At 40.1% G+C, this 9,158-nt stretch overlaps 3 non-coding genes across 3 annotated transcripts; all 3 read right to left on the bottom strand.

Annotated features, from left to right (window-relative positions):
* Positions 1-665: 665 nt before the first annotated feature.
* Positions 666-784, bottom strand: LOC142346374 (5S ribosomal RNA). The gene has a single exon (XR_012759436.1). It is a non-coding gene; the product is annotated as a 5S ribosomal RNA (ribosomal RNA).
* A 7,152-nt stretch (positions 785-7,936) lies between these two features.
* Positions 7,937-8,055, bottom strand: LOC142346363 (5S ribosomal RNA). Its single transcript, XR_012759425.1, has one exon. It is a non-coding gene; the product is annotated as a 5S ribosomal RNA (ribosomal RNA).
* A 948-nt stretch (positions 8,056-9,003) lies between these two features.
* Positions 9,004-9,122, bottom strand: LOC142346351 (5S ribosomal RNA). Its single transcript, XR_012759414.1, has one exon. It is a non-coding gene; the product is annotated as a 5S ribosomal RNA (ribosomal RNA).
* Positions 9,123-9,158: the final 36 nt, after the last annotated feature.

Below are 9,158 nucleotides of genomic sequence, written 5' to 3'. Positions count from 1 at the left end.
GATGAGGCTTAACTTTTTCGATCACCGAACTTTGTTTTGGTCACCAAATCGTCAATTTTAGTCCGATTTGGCTCATTTTTTGTGGGCATGCTCCACTTGAGCCATAGTTTGGGATAAAATAAAAAAAACTGGCACCGCGAACCATTTTGGACAAGTTTTTACCGATTTCCAAAAAAGTATCCGCGCTCGATGAGGCTTAACTTTTTCGATCACCGAACTTTGTTTTGGTCACCAAATCGTCAATTTTAGTCCGATTTGGCTCATTTTTTGTGGGCATGCTCCACTTGAGCCATAGTTTGGGATAAAATAAAAAAAACTGGCACCGCGAACCATTTTGGACAAGTTTTTACCGATTTCCAAAAAAGTATCCGCGCTCGATGAGGCTTAACTTTTTCGATCACCGAACTTTGTTTTGGTCACCAAATCGTCAATTTTAGTCCGATTTGGCTCATTTTTTGTGGGCATGCTCCACTTGAGCCATAGTTTGTGATAAAATAAAAAAAACTGGCACCGCGAACCATTTTGGACAAGTTTTTACCGATTTCCAAAAAAGTATCCGCGCTCGATGAGGCTTAACTTTTTCGATCACCGAGGCTTTTTGAGGCTCTAAAATGTGTAAATATCGAATAAAAGTATTCTATGAGGTTTGAATACTCAAAAGAAAAAGCCTACAACACCTGGTGTTCCCAAGCGGTCACCCATCCAAGTACTAACCAGGCCCAATGTTGCTTAACTTCGGTGATCGGACGAGAACCGGTGCATTCAACATGGTATGGTCGTAGGCATTTGCGTAAGCGGGAGCGAATTTATATACAACAGTATTGTATTGTAGTCTCATATTCATATACAGGATCACTTTAACTCGCCGCCTTGCGGTTTGCAAAATAGTCACTTAATACATGCAATTTTAGCCACGGTTGTGTTATAATTTATGCAATTCGTAGCCATACAGTGTATTATGACAAACGCGCAAACTTTTTGCTTCCAACCATCCACAATACAGTGGAACGGCCGCAGAACAAAGCACAGATGAATTGGGTACGAGGAACCTGTATAACCGGACATTGAACCGGAAGTATGACTTCAGTGGGTTTAGGCCGGTAATTGGGAAAATCCGTAGCGAGTTGCTTTTAGCCTAATTGTTGTGATAAACTTATTAAATAGGTAAGTATTAACTCTATTTGATAAGTTTTATTTGAATGCACTCTGCGTTAGCGGAGTGCAGCCTAAAGAATGGAACTGAGCGATTTGCACTAACTTAAAAGTTAGTTTAATAAAGGGAAATTATACAATTAGTATTGATGTTTCCGAGACAGTTCCAAATATCAAATATGCATAACACGCAAGCAGGGGAACTATTATAATGGCCTTTACAAGTATATGTGGTGTGTTTGGAGCAATGGTTACCGCTGAAATTGTCATTTACAAAAAGTATCCGCGCTCGATGAGGCTTAACTTTTTCGATCACCGAACTTTGTTTTAGTCACCAAATCGTCAATTTTAGTCCGATTTGGCTCATTTTTTGTGGGCATGCTCCACTTGAGCCATAGTTTGGGATAAATTAAAAAAATCTGGCACCGCGAACCATTTTGGACAAGTTTTTACCGATTTCCAAAAAAGTATCCGCGCTCGATGAGGCTTAACTTTTTCGATCACCGAACTTTGTTTTGGTCACCAAATCGTCAATTTTAGTCCGATTTGGCTCATTTTTTGTGGGCATGCTCCACTTGAGCCATAGTTTGGGATAAAATAAAAAAATCTGGCACCGCGAACCATTTTGGACAAGTTTTTACCGATTTCCAAAAAAGTATCCGCGCTCGATGAGGCTTAACTTTTTCGATCACCGAACTTTGTTTTAGTCACCAAATCGTCAATTTTAGTCCGATTTGGCTCATTTTTTGTGGGCATGCTCCACTTGAGCCATAGTTTGGGATAAAATAAAAAAATCTGGCACCGCGAACCATTTTGGACAAGTTTTTACCGATTTCCAAAAAAGTATCCGCGCTCGATGAGGCTTAACTTTTTCGATCACCGAACTTTGTTTTGGTCACCAAATCGTCAATTTTAGTCCGATTTGGCTCATTTTTTGTGGGCATGCTCCACTTGAGCCATAGTTTGGGATAAAATAAAAAAATCTGGCACCGCGAACCATTTTGGACAAGTTTTTACCGATTTCCAAAAAAGTATCCGCGCTCGATGAGGCTTAACTTTTTCGATCACCGAACTTTGTTTTAGTCACCAAATCGTCAATTTTAGTCCGATTTGGCTCATTTTTTGTGGGCATGCTCCACTTGAGCCATAGTTTGGGATAAATTAAAAAAATCTGGCACCGCGAACCATTTTGGACAAGTTTTTACCGATTTCCAAAAAAGTATCCGCGCTCGATGAGGCTTAACTTTTTCGATCACCGAACTTTGTTTTGGTCACCAAATCGTCAATTTTAGTCCGATTTGGCTCATTTTTTGTGGGCATGCTCCACTTGAGCCATAGTTTGGGATAAAATAAAAAAATCTGGCACCGCGAACCATTTTGGACAAGTTTTTACCGATTTCCAAAAAAGTATCCGCGCTCGATGAGGCTTAACTTTTTCGATCACCGAACTTTGTTTTAGTCACCAAATCGTCAATTTTAGTCCGATTTGGCTCATTTTTTGTGGGCATGCTCCACTTGAGCCATAGTTTGGGATAAAATAAAAAAATCTGGCACCGCGAACCATTTTGGACAAGTTTTTACCGATTTCCAAAAAAGTATCCGCGCTCGATGAGGCTTAACTTTTTCGATCACCGAACTTTGTTTTGGTCACCAAATCGTCAATTTTAGTCCGATTTGGCTCATTTTTTGTGGGCATGCTCCACTTGAGCCATAGTTTGGGATAAAATAAAAAAATCTGGCACCGCGAACCATTTTGGACAAGTTTTTACCGATTTCCAAAAAAGTATCCGCGCTCGATGAGGCTTAACTTTTTCGATCACCGAACTTTGTTTTAGTCACCAAATCGTCAATTTTAGTCCGATTTGGCTCATTTTTTGTGGGCATGCTCCACTTGAGCCATAGTTTGGGATAAAATAAAAAAATCTGGCACCGCGAACCATTTTGGACAAGTTTTTACCGATTTCCAAAAAAGTATCCGCGCTCGATGAGGCTTAACTTTTTCGATCACCGAACTTTGTTTTGGTCACCAAATCGTCAATTTTAGTCCGATTTGGCTCATTTTTTGTGGGCATGCTCCACTTGAGCCATAGTTTGGGATAAAATAAAAAAATCTGGCACCGCGAACCATTTTGGACAAGTTTTTACCGATTTCCAAAAAAGTATCCGCGCTCGATGAGGCTTAACTTTTTCGATCACCGAACTTTGTTTTGGTCACCAAATCGTCAATTTTAGTCCGATTTGGCTCATTTTTTGTGGGCATGCTCCACTTGAGCCATAGTTTGGGATAAAATAAAAAAATCTGGCACCTCGAACCATTTTGGACAAGTTTTTACCGATTTCCAAAAAAGTATCCGCGCTCGATGAGGCTTAACTTTTTCGATCACCGAACTTTGTTTTAGTCACCAAATCGTCAATTTTAGTCCGATTTGGCTCATTTTTTGTGGGCATGCTCCACTTGAGCCATAGTTTGGGATACAATAAAAAAATCTGGCACCGCGAACCATTTTGGACAAGTTTTTACCGATTTCCAAAAAAGTATCCGCGCTCGATGAGGCTTAACTTTTTCGATCACCGAACTTTGTTTTGGTCACCAAATCGTCAATTTTAGTCCGATTTGGCTCATTTTTTGTGGGCATGCTCCACTTGAGCCATAGTTTGGGATAAAATAAAAAAATCTGGCACCGCGAACCATTTTGGACAAGTTTTTACCGATTTCCAAAAAAGTATCCGCGCTCGATGAGGCTTAACTTTTTCGATCACCGAACTTTGTTTTAGTCACCAAATCGTCAATTTTAGTCCGATTTGGCTCATTTTTTGTGGGCATGCTCCACTTGAGCCATAGTTTGGGATAAAATAAAAAAATCTGGCACCGCGAACCATTTTGGACAAGTTTTTACCGATTTCCAAAAAAGTATCCGCGCTCGATGAGGCTTAACTTTTTCGATCACCGAACTTTGTTTTGGTCACCAAATCGTCAATTTTAGTCCGATTTGGCTCATTTTTTGTGGGCATGCTCCACTTGAGCCATAGTTTGGGATAAAATAAAAAAATCTGGCACCGCGAACCATTTTGGACAAGTTTTTACCGATTTCCAAAAAAGTATCCGCGCTCGATGAGGCTTAACTTTTTCGATCACCGAACTTTGTTTTAGTCACCAAATCGTCAATTTTAGTCCGATTTGGCTCATTTTTTGTGGGCATGCTCCACTTGAGCCATAGTTTGGGATAAATTAAAAAAATCTGGCACCGCGAACCATTTTGGACAAGTTTTTACCGATTTCCAAAAAAGTATCCGCGCTCGATGAGGCTTAACTTTTTCGATCACCGAACTTTGTTTTGGTCACCAAATCGTCAATTTTAGTCCGATTTGGCTCATTTTTTGTGGGCATGCTCCACTTGAGCCATAGTTTGGGATAAAATAAAAAAATCTGGCACCGCGAACCATTTTGGACAAGTTTTTACCGATTTCCAAAAAAGTATCCGCGCTCGATGAGGCTTAACTTTTTCGATCACCGAACTTTGTTTTAGTCACCAAATCGTCAATTTTAGTCCGATTTGGCTCATTTTTTGTGGGCATGCTCCACTTGAGCCATAGTTTGGGATAAAATAAAAAAATCTGGCACCGCGAACCATTTTGGACAAGTTTTTACCGATTTCCAAAAAAGTATCCGCGCTCGATGAGGCTTAACTTTTTCGATCACCGAACTTTGTTTTGGTCACCAAATCGTCAATTTTAGTCCGATTTGGCTCATTTTTTGTGGGCATGCTCCACTTGAGCCATAGTTTGGGATAAAATAAAAAAATCTGGCACCGCGAACCATTTTGGACAAGTTTTTACCGATTTCCAAAAAAGTATCCGCGCTCGATGAGGCTTAACTTTTTCGATCACCGAACTTTGTTTTAGTCACCAAATCGTCAATTTTAGTCCGATTTGGCTCATTTTTTGTGGGCATGCTCCACTTGAGCCATAGTTTGGGATAAAATAAAAAAATCTGGCACCGCGAACCATTTTGGACAAGTTTTTACCGATTTCCAAAAAAGTATCCGCGCTCGATGAGGCTTAACTTTTTCGATCACCGAACTTTGTTTTGGTCACCAAATCGTCAATTTTAGTCCGATTTGGCTCATTTTTTGTGGGCATGCTCCACTTGAGCCATAGTTTGGGATAAAATAAAAAAATCTGGCACCGCGAACCATTTTGGACAAGTTTTTACCGATTTCCAAAAAAGTATCCGCGCTCGATGAGGCTTAACTTTTTCGATCACCGAACTTTGTTTTGGTCACCAAATCGTCAATTTTAGTCCGATTTGGCTCATTTTTTGTGGGCATGCTCCACTTGAGCCATAGTTTGGGATAAAATAAAAAAATCTGGCACCGCGAACCATTTTGGACAAGTTTTTACCGATTTCCAAAAAAGTATCCGCGCTCGATGAGGCTTAACTTTTTCGATCACCGAACTTTGTTTTGGTCACCAAATCGTCAATTTTAGTCCGATTTGGCTCATTTTTTGTGGGCATGCTCCACTTGAGCCATAGTTTGGGATAAAATAAAAAAATCTGGCACCGCGAACCATTTTGGACAAGTTTTTACCGATTTCCAAAAAAGTATCCGCGCTCGATGAGGCTTAACTTTTTCGATCACCGAACTTTGTTTTAGTCACCAAATCGTCAATTTTAGTCCGATTTGGCTCATTTTTTGTGGGCATGCTCCACTTGAGCCATAGTTTGGGATAAAATAAAAAAATCTGGCACCGCGAACCATTTTGGACAAGTTTTTACCGATTTCCAAAAAAGTATCCGCGCTCGATGAGGCTTAACTTTTTCGATCACCGAACTTTGTTTTGGTCACCAAATCGTCAATTTTAGTCCGATTTGGCTCATTTTTTGTGGGCATGCTCCACTTGAGCCATAGTTTGGGATAAAATAAAAAAATCTGGCACCGCGAACCATTTTGGACAAGTTTTTACCGATTTCCAAAAAAGTATCCGCGCTCGATGAGGCTTAACTTTTTCGATCACCGAACTTTGTTTTAGTCACCAAATCGTCAATTTTAGTCCGATTTGGCTCATTTTTTGTGGGCATGCTCCACTTGAGCCATAGTTTGGGATAAAATAAAAAAATCTGGCACCGCGAACCATTTTGGACAAGTTTTTACCGATTTCCAAAAAAGTATCCGCGCTCGATGAGGCTTAACTTTTTCGATCACCGAACTTTGTTTTGGTCACCAAATCGTCAATTTTAGTCCGATTTGGCTCATTTTTTGTGGGCATGCTCCACTTGAGCCATAGTTTGGGATAAAATAAAAAAATCTGGCACCGCGAACCATTTTGGACAAGTTTTTACCGATTTCCAAAAAAGTATCCGCGCTCGATGAGGCTTAACTTTTTCGATCACCGAACTTTGTTTTGGTCACCAAATCGTCAATTTTAGTCCGATTTGGCTCATTTTTTGTGGGCATGCTCCACTTGAGCCATAGTTTGGGATAAAATAAAAAAATCTGGCACCGCGAACCATTTTGGACAAGTTTTTACCGATTTCCAAAAAAGTATCCGCGCTCGATGAGGCTTAACTTTTTCGATCACCGAACTTTGTTTTAGTCACCAAATCGTCAATTTTAGTCCGATTTGGCTCATTTTTTGTGGGCATGCTCCACTTGAGCCATAGTTTGGGATAAAATAAAAAAATCTGGCACCGCGAACCATTTTGGACAAGTTTTTACCGATTTCCAAAAAAGTATCCGCGCTCGATGAGGCTTAACTTTTTCGATCACCGAACTTTGTTTTGGTCACCAAATCGTCAATTTTAGTCCGATTTGGCTCATTTTTTGTGGGCATGCTCCACTTGAGCCATAGTTTGGGATAAAATAAAAAAATCTGGCACCGCGAACCATTTTGGACAAGTTTTTACCGATTTCCAAAAAAGTATCCGCGCTCGATGAGGCTTAACTTTTTCGATCACCGAACTTTGTTTTAGTCACCAAATCGTCAATTTTAGTCCGATTTGGCTCATTTTTTGTGGGCATGCTCCACTTGAGCCATAGTTTGGGATAAAATAAAAAAATCTGGCACCGCGAACCATTTTGGACAAGTTTTTACCGATTTCCAAAAAAGTATCCGCGCTCGATGAGGCTTAACTTTTTCGATCACCGAACTTTGTTTTGGTCACCAAATCGTCAATTTTAGTCCGATTTGGCTCATTTTTTGTGGGCATGCTCCACTTGAGCCATAGTTTGGGATAAAATAAAAAAATCTGGCACCGCGAACCATTTTGGACAAGTTTTTACCGATTTCCAAAAAAGTATCCGCGCTCGATGAGGCTTAACTTTTTCGATCACCGAACTTTGTTTTGGTCACCAAATCGTCAATTTTAGTCCGATTTGGCTCATTTTTTGTGGGCATGCTCCACTTGAGCCATAGTTTGGGATAAAATAAAAAAAACTGGCACCGCGAACCATTTTGGACAAGTTTTTACCGATTTCCAAAAAAGTATCCGCGCTCGATGAGGCTTAACTTTTTCGATCACCGAACTTTGTTTTGGTCACCAAATCGTCAATTTTAGTCCGATTTGGCTCATTTTTTGTGGGCATGCTCCACTTGAGCCATAGTTTGGGATAAAATAAAAAAAACTGGCACCGCGAACCATTTTGGACAAGTTTTTACCGATTTCCAAAAAAGTATCCGCGCTCGATGAGGCTTAACTTTTTCGATCACCGAGGCTTTTTGAGGCTCTAAAATGTGTAAATATCGAATAAAAGTATTCTATGAGGTTTGAATACTCAAAAGAAAAAGCCTACAACACCTGGTGTTCCCAAGCGGTCACCCATCCAAGTACTAACCAGGCCCAATGTTGCTTAACTTCGGTGATCGGACGAGAACCGGTGCATTCAACATGGTATGGTCGTAGGCATTTGCGTAAGCGGGAGCGAATTTATATACAACAGTATTGTATTGTAGTCTCATATTCATATACAGGATCACTTTAACTCGCCGCCTTGCGGTTTGCAAAATAGTCACTTAATACATGCAATTTTAGCCACGGTTGTGTTATAATTTATGCAATTCGTAGCCATACAGTGTATTATGACAAACGCGCAAACTTTTTGCTTCCAACCATCCACAATACAGTGGAACGGCCGCAAAACAAAGCACAGATGAATTGGGTACGAGGAACCTGTATAACCGGACATTGAACCGGAAGTATGACTTCAGTGGGTTTAGGCCGGTAATTGGGAAAATCAGTAGCGAGTTGCTTTTAGCCTAATTGTTGTGATAAACTTATTAAATAGGTAAGTATTAACTCTATTTGATAAGTTTTATTTGAATGCACTCTGCGTTAGCGGAGTGCAGCCTAAAGAATGGAACTGAGCGATTTGCACTAACTTAAAAGTTAGTTTAATAAAGGGAAATTATACAATTAGTATTGATGTTTCCGAGACAATTCCAAATATCAAATATACATAATACGCAAGCAGGGGAACTATTATAATGGCCTTTACAAGTATATGGGGTGTGTTTGGAGCAATGGTTACTGCTGAAATTGTCATTTACAAAAAGTATCCGCGCTCGATGAGGCTTAACTTTTTCGATCACCGAACTTTGTTTTGGTCACCAAATCGTCAATTTTAGTCCGATTTGGCTCATTTTTTGTGGGCATGCTCCACTTGAGCCATAGTTTGGGATAAAATAAAAAAAACTGGCACCGCGAACCATTTTGGACAAGTTTTTACCGATTTCCAAAAAAGTATCCGCGCTCGATGAGGCTTAACTTTTTCGATCACCGAGGCTTTTTGAGGCTCTAAAATGTGTAAATATCGAATAAAAGTATTCTATGAGGTTTGAATACTCAAAAGAAAAAGCCTACAACACCTGGTGTTCCCAAGCGGTCACCCATCCAAGTACTAACCAGGCCCAATGTTGCTTAACTTCGGTGATCGGACGAGAACCGGTGCATTCAACATGGTATGGTCGTAGGCATTTGCGTAAGCGGGAGCGAATTTATATACAACAGT

Source organism: Convolutriloba macropyga, chromosome 9 (genome assembly GCF_964194025.1).
Source record: "Convolutriloba macropyga chromosome 9, txConMacr16.3, whole genome shotgun sequence".
NCBI lineage: Eukaryota > Metazoa > Xenacoelomorpha > Acoela > Convolutidae > Convolutriloba > Convolutriloba macropyga.
Note: the sequence above shows the minus strand (reverse complement) of the source record. Positions and strands in the feature narration are given on the sequence as shown.